This window comes from Lissotriton helveticus, chromosome 12 (genome assembly GCF_964261635.1).
Source record: "Lissotriton helveticus chromosome 12, aLisHel1.1, whole genome shotgun sequence".
In the NCBI taxonomy this organism is placed as follows: domain Eukaryota; kingdom Metazoa; phylum Chordata; class Amphibia; order Caudata; family Salamandridae; genus Lissotriton; species Lissotriton helveticus.
In genome coordinates this window covers 583,740,138-583,759,783 of record NC_136073.1, presented here as the reverse complement: position 1 = coordinate 583,759,783, position 19,646 = coordinate 583,740,138, and positions in this window count along the sequence as shown.

The following is a 19,646-nucleotide window of genomic DNA, read 5'->3' as shown; positions in this document are numbered from 1 at the left end:
CTGTTCATTACCTGCTAGAGGCCTATGCTTGTTCAGCCAGAACATAGTTTTGTTTTTAAGCTCGTCATGGGCCTCTGTCTGGTCTGGCCTCAACTCCGGAATCCCTGTTAGTATAATTACATATGGGGCTGCTTCGGGGGGTAAGTTTATACAGGGTAGAGAGTTAGTGGTTGCCCTGGGGGGTGGTCCTTCTGCTTGGCACCGAGTCGGGGGTACTGGTGAAGGCTGTGTACAATAGCTTGGTGAGTGCCTTTTGACACCCCCGAGGTGACCTCACCTGTGGTAGTAGTGTGACCCTTGGGAACCTGACATATGTGTGACCACTGGGGGCCTGGGGGTTGTAAAAGGCATGTGGCGGTGGTAGTTTGTCCTTTTGGGGGGTTACTAGATAATGCCGTGGCCGGATTTGTGATAATAGACTCCCCTACTATGGTGCTACTTGGAGGGGGCCGTATAATACCACCCCCCAGCCCCTTTGTTTTTACCAGGGTTACTACCTTGTCCAACCTGCTAAGAATTAACTTCATTTGGGTGTTAATGAGCTGCTCGAAATGGGTCTGAAGGTCAGTAATAATTTGGGCTACCCACGTTGGGGGAGCTTGTGTGTGTGACTCGCTCCCTCTATGTGCCTTTGCCGCTGTCCTGGACTTTTCAATCGGAGCCTCAGTGGGTTTACCCCTGATCTGCCATGCTTTCTTAGTGCTAATCTTCTTTTTCTTACCCATTTGTGCCATCTCCTTCCTTGTGTGTATCTCTTGTTCATTAGTGGTCCCCCCTGGGCGCAGGGAATATCAGTTAACTCGGGGTCTGGCAGAGTGTTTGATGGGGTTAGTGAAACTTCTATATTACAATCCTGTAGTGGGGCCGTTAGGTCAATTAGCGGGGTTAATGAGAGACGCCTCTCTGTGCGCTCTATTTCGTTTGCCACTACCCCAATAGCTTTCCGCAACATTCTGTCTATTGCTGTTGGTTTGTCAAGTGTAGGGGGGGAATTCCCTTTGATTTACCACCCAAACGAAGGTCAGGTGGTGTGCGCAGAGTGTACCTGGATGACCTTGTTTGATCCGGGCTGGCCATTGTATATAAGGTCTATTAGTATATAGACTTATAGCAGTTACCACTGGGTTAATTTACAGAACACAGGTACAAATACAATGCCCGCTATAAAGGCCAGGCACCACCCCCTGGTTAGCCAAACACAACAAGCCTACGTCGCCCCCAGGTCACAAACCCCCAAGCAATCTTAATTAGCCCCCCCCTATTACATTTATCACAATGCCTCCCTTGTTACTGACCCACTGAATGGTCCTAATTTTGTACCGCGGTTCGTTCCCAGGTTCTTGGTGGAGGGGCCCAGCCCGGCCCTGGACGACCACAGACGGCCCGCCCTTTGCCCGGGCTTCGCCCGGCACGTCCTGCGCACATCCAGTGACGCGGGGCTCTCGCTACCTTTTCCCTGCCTCCTGTGGCGTCCTGGCGCGGTAGCGTGACACGTGCCGCCAGGGACGATGGGAAATGTAGTTGACTCCTGGCGGTGGTGGCTTCCAACAAACCCCCGGTGAACCGTAATGCTCCCTCTCAGGTAAGGGATTCCACAGTGCGTGCCCTCAGTTTTCAAAAATAGGATGCAAGAGTCTCCCTCTCCTGCTGGGGCTCTCGCTGCCTTTTCACTGCCTCCTGTGGCGTCCTGGCATGGAGCGTGACACGCGCCGCCAGGGACGCTGGGAAATGTAGTTGACTCCTGGCGGTGGCGGCTTCCAACAAACCCCCGGCGAACCGTAATGCTCCCTCTCAGGTAAGGGATTCCACAGTGCGTGCCCTCAGTTTTCAAAAATAGGATGCAAGTGTCTCCCGCTCCTGCTGGGGCTCTCGCTGCCTTTTCACTGCCTCCTGTGGCGTCCTGGCGCGGTAGCGTGACACGCGCCGCCAGGGACGCTGGGAAATGTAGTTGATTCCTGGCGGTGGCGGCTTCCAACAAACCCCCGGCGAACCGTAATGCTCCCTCTCAGGTAAGGGTTTCCACAGTGCGTGCCCTCAGTTTTCAAAAATAGGAAGCAAGAGTTTAATCTTTTGACTGTAAATGACTGTTGGATCTGAATGATCACTTTTGTACTTAAAATAAGTGTGTTTAGAGTAATTTCCGTGCCCGAAATCAGGCAAAATAGAAGCTTTTGAATAGGAGGAAAAGTCTATAAAAATGACAATTGTGGTCACTGTGAGGACTTAAAAATTGGTTATTCAACATGAGTAAGCATGGGCGGATCTAGCGGATCTCGCGTACGCGAAATTGCGGATTTACGGATTCGCAATCCGCGAAGATCCGCGAACTCTAGCGGATTTGCGGATTTTTCCGTTTTTTGTGTTGGCGCGTGTTCGCGCCGATTTTGGGACAAGTTCGCAATTGCGAACTTACTTTTCGGCTTGCAACGGCCGCGACTATGTTGTTTCTACGTCTGGTTTATCATCACAGGTTCACAGCACCCTCTGTTTCACCACTGCCACCCTCTGGGACACCCATGCCACCCTCTAGTACATCCTCACTGGCACCTATTAGGTTTATTTATCACTGTAGATTATGGTGGTTGAAAAAAGCAAGCACACCTGCCCTTCTTCAACTGCCATCAATTAATTTGTGTTTCATTAATGTGTCAGTAATTTTGAAAGTTCCAGTCTGGCTGGCACCTGCTTCCTTCCTTATCTGTAATTTGCTTTTTGTTGCAGTGAAATTTTTTTTTTACAGGACCTTTATGGTGCTATTCTATGAGCCTGCTGTTTGGGTCATAGCAGGGTCATAGAATTGTTGCAAACTCTGGAGGGGCCCATCAGGAAGCACTACCTTGAATGTTACTAATGTTAAGTTTGAACTTTTGCACCTGCTCATTGCTTTCATTTTAGCTAAAATCGTTTTTTTTGCAATTTCGCGCGTTATTTGGGGCGCGAATCCGTGCGAGATCGATTTCGGAAGCCGCGAATACGTGCGAATACAAAATTGTTTTTGTTGCGACGTGTATGTTCGCGTGATCTTGCGCGTGTTCGCGAGGCGCTTCTAGCTATTCGTTTGCCAAGTTACCCTATCGGTCGTACACGGGCGCGGCCATCTTGTTGGCGTGACGTAATTCCGTTTCCGCCCGCTATGTGTAATCTCGCAAAGTGTGCTGCTCGCTAGTACAATTTCGCGCGTACTCGCAAGGAAAATCTCGCGCGAACTTACCCACGCGGTCGTGAACGGGCGCGGCCATCTTGTTTCTCATTCATTGCTATGGTTCTGGGCATGCTTTCTGTATCCTCTCTCAATCTCTGCCATCCTTTGCTTGTTTGAAGTTTTTTTGATCTAATTTTACTTATTATCTAACCCTCTATTTTTCTAGCTCTATATTTTTGTGTTTTCTGCAGCTTTTATTTACTTTTAAACTACTTTTTTAAACTCTTTTCTTTTCTTCTTCACTATTCTATTTCTTCTTTATCATTTAAGTTTATTTCTGCCCAGACCATGGTAAAGGGAGCCGGGAAGCACCCTGAGAAGGGGAAGGGTCCCGCACCCCGTGCCCGGCTCCCGTGCGGGCGTTTAAGGGGGGAGCAAGTGGTCCCGAGGGAGATCTTCAGCGCGGAGGAAGTGGCGGCACTGATCTTCCACGTCCAGCGCCGCCTCCCCAAGACGATCCTGGGAGGCGGCAAGATCGCGACCGGCTATGGCATCCGGGAGCGCCGCCAGCGGTGGGAGAAGGTGTGCCGGGCCATGTACAAGATCTCTGGGGTCCGGCGCACATATAACCAGGCCACCCACCGCTGGACCGATGTCATGGACCGGGAGCGGGACTTGCTGGACGCGCTCGGCGTAGAGGTCCCAGGGCTTGGTGAGTAGTAGTAGTAGTACATTTACTACTCTGTTTTATCCTGCTCTGTTATTTGCAAATCTTTGTTCTTTACCAAGAGCAATAATGCTGCCGATTACATTGAGGTAAATTATATTTCAAAATCTTCTATGCATTTCATTTTCAGGTGCACTGCTCTCCTTCTCAGTAGCCTTGCTTGCTACTATGCTTCTTTGTTTTGTATGTTGTGTTCAGAAGCATTTCATTGGCCTGAGAAAATATGTATGAGTGTACTGTAAAGAAAAGAACTGCGTAATGCTAGACAGTAAGGGTCATATTTTCAATTACCGGCGCATCCCTGCAAAGTAGCAGGGATGCGGCAGTAATTGTGTGCCATGCCACCACCACCCATTGGCCCAAAACGTCACAGAAGCCTTACGCATCTGTGCCGTAAAGGCAGCGCATTGCTGGAGTTGCGTGCCAACGATGGCGCAGCTCCAGCAATGCTCTGGGGTACCCTATCTCCCCAATGCTGCATCAAGCCGTACGTCGGCTTCAAGCGCGCAGGGTTTGAGTCATGCATCATTGTCCTAAAAATGACTGATTGACATCTTGTAGATTTCCCTCAGCCACTTTTAGGATTCGTTCCTGCGCAGGTACGCCCTCCCTTGCGCCGGAACGCCCCCTGATGGCGCAGGGCTTTACAACGTGATGCATCGCCCATATGCCCATATGTGTTTTTTTTTTTAATATATACGCCGCACCAACACCATGGCGAGTCTTTTGTTCTGCCGCTGCGTCAGAAAAGGCACGCAACAATGGAGGAAAATCAGCCGCAACTTCCGCAAGGGACTTATAAATCAGCCCCAACAGACTGAAGTCCAGTCCTTCCTTTAGACAGTCACATGGCTATCAGAAGAAATAGTGGCGGTGGTGGCGGGTGGATTGATAGTTTGAGTATTCACTGATCTGCAAGCAGGATGGACTTTGTCTGTCACGTGTTGCGCACTGCTGCCTGCAGTGCCAGGCCTAGGCAAACCTCTTTAGTAGTCTGTTTATTGAGTTACATAGGAACTTTCTAAGTCAACGTTCCGCAAATCAGGCAATACGAATAACGTAGTATACCACATGAGATAGATCCCGTGGAATAGTTGTCTATCTATTTGCTATTTTTCCAAAATATGTTGTTATTGTTCTTTTGAAATGTTTGATCTGGTTGAAAAATCTCATCCATGTTTTCTGGTTTTTCTTTCTTTCATGTTGTACATCAGCTCCCCCCAAGGGCAAGAGGACACAGGAGGAGGGTGCTGAGGATGCAGGCCAGGATCGGGCAGGCGAGGGCTCCTTTGCTGGCCCCAGTAAGTTTACATTTTAATAAACAGTACCTATTTTTTCCTAGCGTTCCTCATTCGATTTTTTCTAAATCGTCTTTGATCTTCTTGTAGACTGGATATAAATTCTTATCCTGCCTCGAATATGACTCCCTGTGGTATTACTAGACTATTCTTATTAGTCTGTCTGTGTAGCTAACTAAGATTGGACATTTGGCAATTCCATTGGACTCCCATTATATTCAGCAATACCTCTATGCACTGTCTCCTTACTGACTAGATAGTGTGGCAGAGTCATTCAGCTCCCGAAGTCACCGATTATAGATCCCCAATGATCTCTAGATTATCGTACGCAGGACAAGAGAGTAGTACGGAGTCACAGCACAGTCAAGAAGTGTCAGAGGCACTCATGCTTGCAAAAATTCCAAAACCTTTAGCTCATCCACTCTAGTCTAGAGGAACAAAAACCACAGAGTCTATTTAAGTGTAAAAGCTTTATTAAAAGTAAACACATTTATTAAAATCTACTTTGTCATAAAACTATTTAACTGTAAACGGAAAAGTGGTTAGTGCTGACGATTAATTGGACACATTTCTTGTGGTCGAGCCGAACTCTCACCTAGTTTGAACTTGATCCTGGTCGTGTTCTTAGGACTCAGGAGTCAAGCTTCTGTCTGTTAGGAGAAAAAGTGGTGCGTGTTAAAAATCAAAAGCAAGCATTCATCAGTTGTGCATAAAAGTGCAGCAAGACAACAGCCTTCCCTGGAAAATGGGACATTTTTACTATGGAGTAGACAGTCACAAATTATTACATTGTATTCTGTTTTTTTAACATTTCTCCTAGACCAAATATTATATAGTAGTGAGTGGTGTATTCTAACATTCTTAAATGTACTTTGTAGGTGTAACATCTGGTGACGGGGCCAGCGCGGAGGTGGCTGTGTTGGACTTGGACTCGGAGGCCTCTGGGGAGGAGGCGGCGTTAGAAGAGCTGGTGGCCGTTCCTGTGGGGGATCAAACGGTGGTGGCGGAAACAGGTAAGCTATATATTCCTTACTATTGAGATTGAAGACTGCATAGTGTGCTTTCTGCACGGGTGTATTACAATTACAAATCAACCAGGTAGTAGCCTCCTCGAAATGTACTTCGACTTAGCTGTGAAGTTTTTGGTGAGAAGAATCCCAATAAGTTCTTAGACGAACGTGATGGATGGGATGAACGAAAAGCGAAAGAAGGGTGTAAGTAAGTGGGACGCGAACTTGTATGATGGCTGGCAAAGAAGAACGATATGTGTTTGCTTGGACCCAGAGGTGGCTGGGAAGGAAAGAATATGGTATGGTGCATGGCTGGGTCAATGATGAAGCAAGGATGGGTGGAAGGACAGCAGCCTGGGTGGGTGAAACAGAAACTGTATGTGTGCGTATACTTTGACTGAATGGATGCCTGGAGCATGGTATTCTCTGACTCTTACATAGCACATGTGTATCTAGAGAGAGTAGATGGTCGCCAGGTGAAGTAAGTGTTACCTTGAAGAGCATGTACCACCGCACCCGCACGTCCGTCCCAGTGCAGGGAAGGCAAGGAAAAGAAATTGTAAATGTGTCCAATACTACCATGAATAGTAGCAGTACTTTGTATTGCGTTTGCATTCACAGCATATATCTGGTTATTACGGTGGACACTCCGTACCTCTCTTAATAACTTTAGTTTACTTGTAGTACGTCATTCATGTGTGGGTGTATCACTGTTCACTCAATATTAAGCAAAGCACCTAAAGTCATCTCATCTGTCATTAAATACGTCCCATGTGAAGTGATAGATAATCAAATTAGTTAGCTTCTTCAGTTTCCTTTTCTAGTACTCATTTGCACTGTAGGGTGAAAGGTAAATTAATTAAGCAGTAGCCCTTGTAACAGAGTATTCTCAGTGCCACCCGTAATAGAAAAGTAATAGCTTCACCACCTGCATGTACTGGACCGGTACAGTAACGCAAGTCTGTCTCCATCATCATGGTGTGCAACTTTTTTTCTCGGGTGCAACTTCACTGTGCTGTGTCCATGTCATTCTGCCGGCTTGCATAAGATAACGTACCCATTTCCCTAAACAAGAGAGAAGAAGAAGAATAAGACTGGTGTACTGTCATAGTCGACTGTAATGGAAGTCCATAGTGGTCGTAGAATTAGTTCATTAAACTACCACTACTGTTAGAGCAAGGATGCAGAAGTGGGAGGTTACATAGATACTGTCCTCAATAGTTATGTACTGTGCTTTCAATTTGCTACTTGTACTCTGTGACCCAACTTTCGGCTCAATCACTTTGTGTTATTAATAAGGAGCATTGGTTACAGACTATGTCTTTCTTTCTTCATATAGTTGCTCCTTCCAAATCAACAACAAGGAGGGAGCAGGCTAGATTGGCCCGGCAACGGAGGCTGGAGGCCACAGTCGCCGAGTATCGGCGGCTGGTGGCCCTGGAGGAGGAGGAGGACACGCAGTCGAGCGGGGCAACATCTTCGACTGTGACCACTGCATCCTCCTCCGTGACTAAGCCAGCGGGACCGAGCCGGGCTAAGAAAGCCGACCGCCACCGCCAAGCAACCGAAATACCAGCTGCCCCCCACAGGAGCTGCAAGGAACGCCAACGCCGCCTACGAGTCCGCATGTCCAACCTGGAGCAGGAGGTCCTGAGGTATAAGACCTTGGTTAAGGGCCTCCGCTCCGAGCTTGCCACCCTCCGCAAGGAGTATGATGCCCATGCCGCATCATGCACCAGCACCAGCACCCTCCAGTAGTGGAGTGTCCCTTGCCCTTTTTTTATAGACTTTTGGGGGGTGGGATTTGGGAGTTGGGATCGTTTTGGGACGTTTCAGAGACAATCGTTGGGGTTAGGGTGGGTGAGGGAGATTATTTTGTTAGGGATAAATAAATATATTTTTCAACTTTATCTGACCATACCTGTTTTTTACTGCTTTTCAGTCTGGTGGGTGGGGGGCGGGGGTGTAACAGTAACTTTGTTTTCCTGAACAGTCGTAGGACTTTAGTAGTACAACCGTCAATCTCTTGTCTACTCCGAAATAATACTCCATTATACTACCTCCCACCAAACGCTTATCTTACCTGTAATTTGTGTTAGAAATTAGGGCTAGGCCCAGGGCTGGCTCCAGGTGAAATGGGGATTAACGTTGTCATTCCTGGGCGGGTGACATTTCCTCATTGCGGTGGTACTAGTGGTGTGACACAGTGGCAGTTGCATGCCTATGGAAAAAAAGAAAACGAAACCTTGTTTGTACTCCTTACTGTAGCATTACAACGGTTACGGTACGATCGAGAAAATAGCAGGTGACAGTACACTAGAACAGTGCCATAATGTAGCCTAACAAATGGTAAAGTATTGCAAGTATAACTAGTACTTGCGTTGAATTTATTTGACATTGGCTACTACTACTAGAAGATATAGTACTGAAGCTGAGTAAGTCTAGAAGATATCCTCGTATTCCTTCACCAGCCTGTTGCTGCTATCACCTTATCCTCCCCAGCAAGTGTGTGGAATTATTGATGTCATTTTAGTCAGACATCAAGCAAAACAACACAGCCCGGGGGAAGAGGGTTAGGGTTTGTAAAATGGATGGGAATGGGGGTTTCTTTTTGGGTAGGTTTTGTTGAGAGAAGAAAAAAAAAGCAGAGCATGGACAAACAATAATTGAAGATACAGAGTTTACAGACAATCTTTGGTTACAAACTAAAGGTAAGCACATGCAGTCACACTCATAGAATAAAAGACAACAATGGATACTGTATCTGTATTGCGTATGTTGTTGGAGTTGTCCTGTTGAAATTGGTAAGTAAGTTGCATGCAGCAAACAATTCCTCTTATTGGCGGCACTCCTCCATTCCAGCTGACGCTTCGTCCATCAATGTGGTGGTGACCACTGACAGAAGAGACACCCTGTCCACTGCCTGCCTGGCGGATGTTGACTGAAACCCGGCCTGTAATTATTGAACGGAAAACAGGAAGTGCTATTACAATACCACTGATAAATAAATAAAAGGTATGTACGCTGTGTGGTTCAAAAAGTGACACTTTGATTTCCCTAATAGACAGTACAATATTTTTGAAATTGCGTGCTCTGTCTGAGTCACCTTTTTAAGGATCAATAAGTATGGCCAAAATATTATAGCGGATCTTTCCCCTCAAGGTGGGTGTACTACTGTGTTTTAGAACAAAATTTGACCTTCCCAGCAATGCTCCCACCAAGACCCTTACTAAAGCCAGTCGCAAAAATGTAGAAGAACCCAATCATATCTCCAAAAACGATGCCTAGCAGAAAAATGGTTACAAAACGTACTTTGAAAGTAACAGTAGACCCAAATACAGACCGTGGATTGTATTCAAACCACTTGCCTGCAAGCAAAAGTATCCATAGCCAGCATCGCTCCAACAGTGCTCTACAACAACAGAACCGCGTTGCAATAGAACCCCCCTAAACACATGCAATCCTGCTGCTAGGGCTAACCCTAACGAACCCTAACTTACAAAAAGTGCCAAAACTGGTGTTTCCTTATGGATTTTGTCCAACAAACTTCTAGCCGGTATTAGACCTTCCCAGGAATGCCCCAGGCAAGACCCGCCAACCCACCCGCAAAAAAACACGCGACAACACCCCCAAACAGCGAAAAAGCTAAATCTCATACTTACAATATCTCTCGGCCTTCGGTCCAAAGTAACGCGCTGTGCAGCTAGGTCATCATCAATCATCATAACTCCTGTTTTCCACCACGGATTTCCTGAAAAGCAAATGCAATCAAGATTAGACTGTCGCAGCAGTGCTTCGACAGAGACCCCGGCCGCAACCCACCCCCGAACAGCAGGAAGCCCCCCAAAACGCTACATTGAGCAAGATGTCTGAAGAAATGGCAAAAAAAAGGCTTTTCCTTAAGGATTTTGTCCAAAACACTTCTATCCGGCATTAGACCTTCCCAGGAATGCCCCAGCCAAGACCCGCCAACCCACCCGCAAAAAAACACGCGACAACACCCCCAAACAGCGAAAAAGCTAAATCTCTTACTTACAATATCTCTCGGCCTTCGGTCCAAAGTAACGCGCTGTGCAGCTAGGTCATCATCAATCATCATAACTCCTGTTTTCCACCACGGATTTCCTGAAAAGCAAATGCAATCAAGATTAGACTGTTGCAGCAGTGCTTCGACAGAGACCCCGGCCGCAACCCACCCACGAACAGCAGGAAGCCCCCTAAAACGCTACATTGAGCAAGATGTCTGAAGAAATGGCAAAAAAAAGGCTGTTCCTTATGGATTTTGTCCAAAACACTTGTATCCGGTATTAGACCTTCCCAGGAATGCCCCAGGCAAGACCTGCCAACCCACCCGCAAAAAAACACCCCACACAACACCACCAAACAGCGAAAAAGCTAAATCTCATACTTACAATGTCTCTCGGCCTTCGGTCCAAACGCGGCGCTGTGCAGCTAGGTCGTCATCATCATCAATCATCATAACTCCTGTTTTCCACCACGGATTTCCTGAAAAGCAAATGCAATCAAGATTAGACTGTCGCAGCAGTGCTTCGACAGAGACCCCGGCCGCAACCCACCCACGAACAGCAGGAAGCCCCCCAAAACGCTACATTGAGCAAGATGTCTGAAGAAATGGCAAAAAAAATGCTTTTCCTTAAGGATTTTGTCCAAAACACTTCTATCCGGCATTAGACCTTCCCAGGAATGCCCCAGCCAAGACCCGCCAACCCACCCGCAAAAAAACACGCGACAACACCCCCAAACAGCGAAAAAGCTAAATCTCATACTTACAATATCTCTCGGCCTTCGGTCCAAAGTAACGCGCTGTGCAGCTAGGTCATCATCAATCATCATAACTCCTGTTTTCCACCACGGATTTCCTGAAAAGCAAATGCAATCAAGATTAGACTGTTGCAGCAGTGCTTCGACAGAGACCCCGGCCGCAACCCACCCACGAACAGCAGGAAGCCCCCCAAAACGCTACATTGAGCAAGATGTCTGAAGAAATGGCAAAAAAAAGGCTGTTCCTTATGGATTTTGTCCAAAACACTTGTATCCGGTATTAGACCTTCCCAGGAATGCCCCAGGCAAGACCCGCCAACCCACCCGCAAAAAAACACCCGACACAACACCCCCAAACAGCGGAAAAGCTAAATCTCATACTTACAATGTCTCTCGGCCTTCGGTCCAAACGCGGCGCTGTGCAGCTAGGTCGTCATCATCATCAATCATCATAACTCCTGTTTTCCACCACGGATTTCCTGAAAAGCAAATGCAATCAAGATTAGACTGTCGCAGCAGTGCTTCGACAGACACCAAAAATTACACACAAACCCCCGGAACCCCGCCAAAGAGCACCTCAAAGGCAAGCAAGTCAGCAAAAACGGCAAGAAATTTCCACCTCATATTTGGTCCAAAACACTTTTGTCCATTATTAGAGCTTCACAGCAATGGGCCCAAAACCGTCAACTCACCCGCAAAGAAGTACAACACCCCCACAAGTGCTGAGTCTTTCTTCATTGTGCGTAATCCAGCACTCTGCTTGGAGGGAAATCGCAGTCTGGAGGAGGAGGATAGAGGAGCATGTTCTTCAGAACTTGTGAACCTGAGGAATGTAGACTGCGGCACCTTCAAATCAATAAGCAAACAAGTGAAGACAGTTCTGATGATGGTCTTGTTTTTGGGATTAGGTGATTAAAGTTTGAATTAAATTAACTGTGCAAAACAAAGAAAGAGAGACACAAAGCACACAGGAATAAAAGTGAATAAGGACGAAAAAGAAAGTTCTTGATTGATTGTCTCATTTTCAGGGCTCGGTGTCAGGGAATAAGAACAAGATTTCGTCATCATACTCTGCGAATTCAGGCTGGATGAGGTCAGTGGCACCGAACAGAGAAAAAATCCCCTCATCTACGTTGCTGTCCTCCTCGTCTTCATGCGGCGTGCTTTCTCGTACTTTGTAATCTGGTGGTATGAGGTGCTGATTCATCTTGATCATTGTCAGCCGCTCCACATTTTTGGGCGAGAGGCGGCTCCGTTTGGGAGTTACAATGCCACCAGCAGCACTGAAAACACGTTCAGAAGACACACTTGCGAGTGGGCAAGACAAATAGTTTATAGCCAGGTTGTAGAGCTGTGGCCACAATTGTTTTTTGCCATGCCAATACTGCAATGGCTCCTCATTAAGAAAGACCACTGTTGAGTCATTCAGATAGTCCTGCACCATCGACTCAAGGTCATCAACTGTTCCTCCACTTTGCTTACTTTTTGCTGTGCTGGCTGTGACATTTTTTCGAGAACCATACCCCATCAAACTTAGCCAATCCTCCTCCCCAGCCACTGTTAGTGTTGTCATTGTGTGTGGTGCAGATGATCCAGTTGCCGGTGTCTTAAACGGCTGAGAGGTCACTTGTGCCCCAGCCACAGGTGCAGAAGTGGATTCTTGTGACTGCGGATGGCCTGCTGATGCTGATGCTGATGTACTGGCTTCTCCTTCAATAACCTGCCGTTCTTTTTCAAACCTCTTGGCTGACCAGGCTAACCAATGTTTGTACTTTTGAACATCTGCATCAGCGAAAGGAAAGAATGCGTTGTCTGCCAGCGCCTTTTTGTAGCGTGGATCCAGAATAGTAGCACAAATGTAATGCTGATCTGAGTTGATGTTTTTAAGACGTTCATCACCACGTAGGCGATGTAATAATTTCTCAGACAAAATGAAATGGTTTTTTTTTTCTTCATCTTTTTGAAACTCAGAAGAAACCGCCATCAGTTGGTGCTCCAGTATGCACAACAATGGGATAGCTTTTCCCAAATTACAGTCCTCCTGGCTGACTGCACGCGTGAAGAACTCAAAAGGACGAAGCATGTCTGTCAGGCTTTTAACTATGGCCCATTGCGCCTTACTCATCCGCAGGTCCTCCTTCTGAGATGTAGCCTCTGTCAAGAAATAGTGATCGAGTACCGTATACTGCTCATACAGACGCTCAAGCATGTAGAAGGTTGAGTTCCAACGTGTTGCCACCTCCTGGATGAGTGCTTTCACTGGCATTCCACGTTCAAGTAGCAGTCTCCGCAGATGCTTCCGGGCCTTAAAAGAATGGCTGAAATGGTTGCACATTTTGCGGCAGGTGGCCATTACCTCGAACGCTGGACTCTCTTTATCACTCAAGAATTTTTGAACTACCAGGTTGATACAGTGCGCCAAACACGGCACTCTAACATGGTCACCCTTCAACATGGCCTTAACTACATTGGCGCCATTATCCGTGGAAACATAACCAATCTTGCGTTTTAGGGGGGATAGCATTGTCAAGACCTTTTTGTCAAACTCTTCCAAAAGGTTTTCTGCTGTGTGACTTTTCTCCAAGCCAAACATGGCTAGTGTTGCATGTTTCCGAGCAGCTTTGAAAACTTGGTCCGGGTCAACACCTGCGTTTAGCTTTGCTATAACACCTGAAAAAGAGACCCAGTGTGCAGTGATGCACATGTAATCATCGCCTGGGCCACTGGTCCACATGTCTGTTGTCAGATGTATTGTGTGAACAGCACTCTTCTGCAAAGCTGCCCCAATCGCCTGCAGCACATCTTCATGTAGTGCTGGAACCGCAACTCTGGCAAAATAGAACCGGCTCGGAACCTTCCATTTAGGGCAGAGCGTTGCCACTAATTCAAGAAAACCTACCGCTTCTACAAAAGAAAAAGGTAGAAGGTCCACAGCTAGCATTTTAGCCAGCTTAGTGTTATACAGACGCGTCAGTGGGTGGTTGCGTTCATATGGCACGTCTGAAGTAAGCATTGTTCTAATGTTGCCCTGGACCAAGCATTTACGGGCTGATAATGACTTCGTTGACCCAATTTTGCTCGCTGGTGAACTTTTGTGCGTTGGTGTCTCACTCGCTCCAACACTCTTAGTGTGCCTCACATTGGGTGTGCTGCTGACAGGGGTACTGGGTGTAAGGGAAGTGTTTGACACGTCTTCTTCCTGCTCGTCATCATCAGATGAAACATCAACGTTTCCTTGAATTTGGCCTTTCTTGATCGCATCTAGGTGCGCAAACCATTTGACAGTGTGCTGTCTCCTAAGATGACCTCTCTGGCCTCCGGTACCATAGTTGGTACCTGGCTTACCACGACTAACTGCTTGCTTACAAATGGTACAAATGGCAAACTTTGGATTTTTTGGACAAACAGTAAAGAAGTCCCAAACTGGGGACTTGAAGTGTCTGTGGGACATGGAAGAGGCGGCGATACTGGTGGTGGTGGTCATGAAGCTAATGCCAGATGAAGTGGAGGATGTGGATTGCCCAACTTTTGTACGTTTTGCACTTTCACCGCCACTAATTAAGGTCGAGATTGACGGAGGTCTCTTCTTGCCAGAAAGAAATATGGAAGCGGGACGAGTTGGTGTACTACTTAACTCCAATGATTGTGGTGTTTCCACTGCCTCCTCATCGACAACATCATCATCACGCTCAGCAGCTCTTCGGGCTAGGGTCAAAATGTCTGTTTGCTGCATGCCCGCTGGGGCTGCAGTGACCTTTATGATGACTGGGTCGTCGTTGGCAGAGTCTTCATCAGCAGCAGTATCCGCCACTTCTTGTTGAGACTCATCACACTCCATAACTCTGAGACTTTGGACGAGCTTCCTTTTACGCTTAACTACCTTTGTTTGTTCCCAAGTTTGATCCGTATCATCAGAAGGAGGTGTGCTTGAAGAGGATGTAGACACCACCCTTGATCTCTTCCTTGCTAGGGGTGTGGAAGACAATGAAGGATCATCAGGAGGAGTGGCTTCCTCAAATGATACCTCGCCTTGATTGTCGATTTCCTGATGTGCCCCTACTTCGGGAGGAACAACTATTGTGGGCACTTGTTGTGACCCTCCATGCACCTCTGCTTGCGCATCTCCTTGCGCTGCCTCTCCTTCCACATGTACTTGGGCTTGTACTTGCACATGTGATTGTTGTTGCCGCTGTGGTTGTTCAACACTCGTCAGATGAGCTACAACAACCTGTGTTGATTGAGGGACATTGCTGCTGCTTTCTTGCGATGAGCCAACATCACTGGTCGATGGTGATTGAAGAAGTATACTGGCTGCCTCTGCAGCACTCAAGGGCTTGGACTTAAGTTGGCGTGGTGGTGGTGGTGGCACTGAGCCCAATGGAGCGGGGGTGCTGCTGCCAGCTTGGTCCCCAGCAGATCCCGCTGCAGCTGCTGCAGGCATACTTTTTTTTTTACTCACAAAAAAAGGGGCGGGCGGCACACCAGTGTCCTTGGTAACTTGCTTCTTCTGCTCCTTACTGGCACCTTTCTTGCTAGAGGAGCTACGGGTTACTTTTTTTGGGGCCATCTTCTTCAGAGCAGGTCAGCAGGCAGCAGTTGCACGAGTTGCAGAGGGTTCTGTGTCCAGACGTGACGTCGCGTGACGTTATGCTGCACACACCGCTGCAGGACTTCTTCCTGGCACTGGTGGTTCTATTGAGTCTTCTTGTGCACCTAAAAGCAATGGAAGACAGAGGAACATCAGTTCAGTTATACACCCCAAAAAATCGACAAAACACAGAAAAATGAGCACAATCCCATGCCATCCATGATGTTTACATTGAAGACACCCCACAGAAAGACTAGGGACATGCAAGTATGCAACACTCACTACCCCTGGGCATAAGGGATGAAAAGTAGGCAAAATAAGTGCAGGCCTCAGACACTGCCTCTCCTCAAAATGGCCCCCTTACACCCCAAGCACATGTTGCCTGTACCAGCCAGCACTCAAGATGGCCACCACCACCACCCACATGGCCAGTCCACATCAACAGTACACCCCCAAAAAACAGAAAAACAGCCAGAAATCACCACAATCCAATGCCATCCATGATGTTTACATCAAAGAGAGTGAGACAACACCACAGGCACACTCAGTCCATGCACCACCACCACCCATGGGCAAGCAAAAGGCCACACCAGCAGCCCCCCAAAAACGACAAAAAACAATAAAATAAGCACAATCCCAGCCCATCCATGGCCTCAATTATGTTTAAATTCAAGAAGACATCCCACAGAAAGACTAGGCCCATGCAACACTCACCACCCCTGGGCAAAGGGCCACACCAGCAGGCCCAAAAAAACGACAAAAACCAATAAAATCTGCACAATCCCAGCCCATCCATGGCCTCAATGGTGTTTAAATTCAAGAAGACACCCCACAGAAAGACTAGGCCCATGCAACACTCACCACCCCTGGGCAAAGGGCCACACCAGCAGGCCCAAAAAAACGACAAAAAACAATAAAATCTGCACAATCCCAGCCCATCCATGGCCTCAATGGTGTTTAAATTCAAGAAGACACCCCTCAGAAACACTAGGCCCATGCAACACTCACTACCCCTGGGCATAAGGGATGAAAAGTAGGCAAAATAAGTGCAGGCCTCAGACACTGCCTCTCCTCAAAATGGCCCCCTTACACCCCAAGCACATGTTGCCTGTACCAGCCAGCACTCAAGATGGCCACCACCACCACCCACATGGCCAGTCCACATCAACAGTACACCCCCAAAAAACAGAAAAACAGCCAGAAATCACCACAATCCAATGCCATCCATGATGTTTACATCAAAGAGAGTGAGACCACACCACAGGCACACTCAGTCCATGCACCCCACCCCTGGGCAAGCAAAAGGCCACACCAGCAGCCCCCCAAAAACGACAAAAAACAATAAAATAAGCACAATCCCAACCCATCCATGGCCTCAATTATCTTTAAATTCAAGAAGACACCCCACAGAAAGACTAGGCCCATGCAACACTCACCACCCCTGGGCAAAGGGCCACACCAGCAGGCCCAGAAAAACGACTAAAAACAATAAAATCTGCACAATCCCAGCCCATCCATGGCCTCAATGGTGTTTAAATTCAAGAAGACACCCCTCAGAAACACTAGGCCCATGCAACACTCACTACCCCTGGGCATAAGGGATGAAAAGTAGGCAAAATAAGTGCAGGCCTCAGACACTGCCTCTCCTCAAAATGGCCCCCTTACACCCCAAGCACATGTTGCCTGTACCAGCCAGCACTCAAGATGGCCACCACCACCACCCACATGGCCAGTCCACATCAACAGTACACCCCCAAAAAACAGAAAAACAGCCAGAAATCACCACAATCCAATGCCATCCATGATGTTTACATCAAAGAGAGTGAGACCACACCACAGGCACACTCAGTCCATGCACCACCACCACCCCTGGGCAAGCAAAAGGCCACACCAGCAGCCCCCCAAAAACGACAAAAAACAATAAAATAAGCACAATCCCAGCCCATCCATGGCCTCAATTATGTTTAAATTCAAGAAGACACCCCACAGAAAGACTAGGCCCATGCAACACTCACCACCCCTGGGCAAAGGGCCACACCAGCAGGCCCAAAAAAACGACAAAAACCAATAAAATCTGCACAATCCCAGCCCATCCATGGCCTCAATGGTGTTTAAATTCAAGAAGACACCCCACAGAAAGACTAGGCCCATGCAACACTCACCACCCCTGGGCAAAGGGCCACACCAGCAGGCCCAAAAAAACGACAAAAAACAATAAAATCTGCACAATCCCAGCCCATCCATGGCCTCAATGGTGTTTAAATTCAAGAAGACACCCCTCAGAAACACTAGGCCCATGCAACACTCACTACCCCTGGGCATAAGGGATGAAAAGTAGGCAAAATAAGTGCAGGCCTCAGACACTGCCTCTCCTCAAAATGGCCCCCTTACACCCCAAGCACATGTTGCCTGTACCAGCCAGCACTCAAGATGGCCACCACCACCACCCACATGGCCAGACCACATCAACAGTACACCCCCAAAAAACAGAAAAACAGCCAGAAATCACCACAATCCAATGCCATCCATGATGTTTACATCAAAGAGAGTGAGACAACACCACAGGCACACTCAGTCCATGCACCACCACCACCCCTGGGCAAGCAAAAGGCCACACCAGCAGCCCCCCAAAAACGACAAAAAACAATAAAATAAGCACAATCCCAGCCCATCCATGGCCTCAATTATGTTTAAATTCAAGAAGACACCCCACAGAAAGACTAGGCCCATGCAACACTCACCACCCCTGGGCAAAGGGCCACACCAGCAGGCCCAAAAAAACGACAAAAAACAATAAAATCTGCACAATCCCAGCCCATCCATGGCCTCAATGGTGTTTAAATTCAACAAAACAGTTGTATCATGCACCCATAACCAACCCTGGTCCTACTGGATACTGTGGCTACCCACAATATAATTTATTTAATTTTCTGAAAAAGTTCCAAAATTGTACTTGCAGCAACTGTAATGCCCCAAACAAACTGTGGAGCGGAAGCGGCACCTACCTCGGCGCAACAAAGTCCGAGCGCGGGGGTCCCGTCTCCCGCGCCCGGTCACTTAACGTCCCGGACACCCAGGACACCTTCTCTTTTTCGTCCCCTGCAGGTACCGACACTGGAGCACGAAGGATCGGAAACCCTCGCCCGGAACACCGGAAGTGACGGTGGGTCGACCCCTAGCGACCCGGAAGTGATCGACCTCGACCCCGGAAGTGGACGGCCAGACCAGAACCCGGAAGGTAGAAAAAGCCCCGAGGACGAAGGAGAGGCGTTCGGAGCAACCGACTCGTGGCAGGAGGCATCGGACAGCGACGGACCCCAGAGAGAGAGCGGAGCATCACTGCGAGACCGAAGCGAGGACGAGGAAGAGGACGTCTGGACGGAGGACTGGTGGCGTCCTCAGGAGGAAGCTGGAGAGCGGCCGCAACTCGGACGAGAGTTGCGGCGGGGCACGTGAGTACCCGTTACCCTTTCTCCGTGTCCCCTCCTGTATATAGTCATAATTGTAAATACCCTTGTATATATTCCGTAGACTGCACGAGCACAGGGATATTTAGGGACTTCTCACACGCACTGTACAAAGACCGAGCACTGTCCTGCACCATCCCGCCTTCATCCCTCCCGCCTCTTTCTTGCCTGTTCCATTCCCCCCCCTACCGTCCCCTCCTCACTGGCCTTTCTCAGTACCTGTTCACTCCCCGGTGTAGGTGGTGGGGTGTACTGCTGGAGTACTCTGATTAAAGCCCTACGCTTCTCTCCTTTCTTTCAAGCCTCCAAGGAGCCCCAGTACTGCACCGAGGAGACTACTGGCGGAACAAGGAGAAGCAGATCCTGATCCCCAACATCCTCGCCGAGCCTGGTCCATCGCCTTTTCTATCAGCCCACCAGCCCTTGGATTCTACACTGCATCCCTCCCTCATTGTGACTTTATCCTTCTGCTGAAATAAAACACTTGACATAGCTCACTATATCCGGCCTCCCCGCCTGTTATTCCGGTCCGCCCGCCACCCAGCTCCACAAGTGGTGTCAGAAGTGGGATATCCCGGAGGCATGGAGGCCGCTGTCAAGCAACTGGCACAAAGCCAGGAAGAATTGGGAAA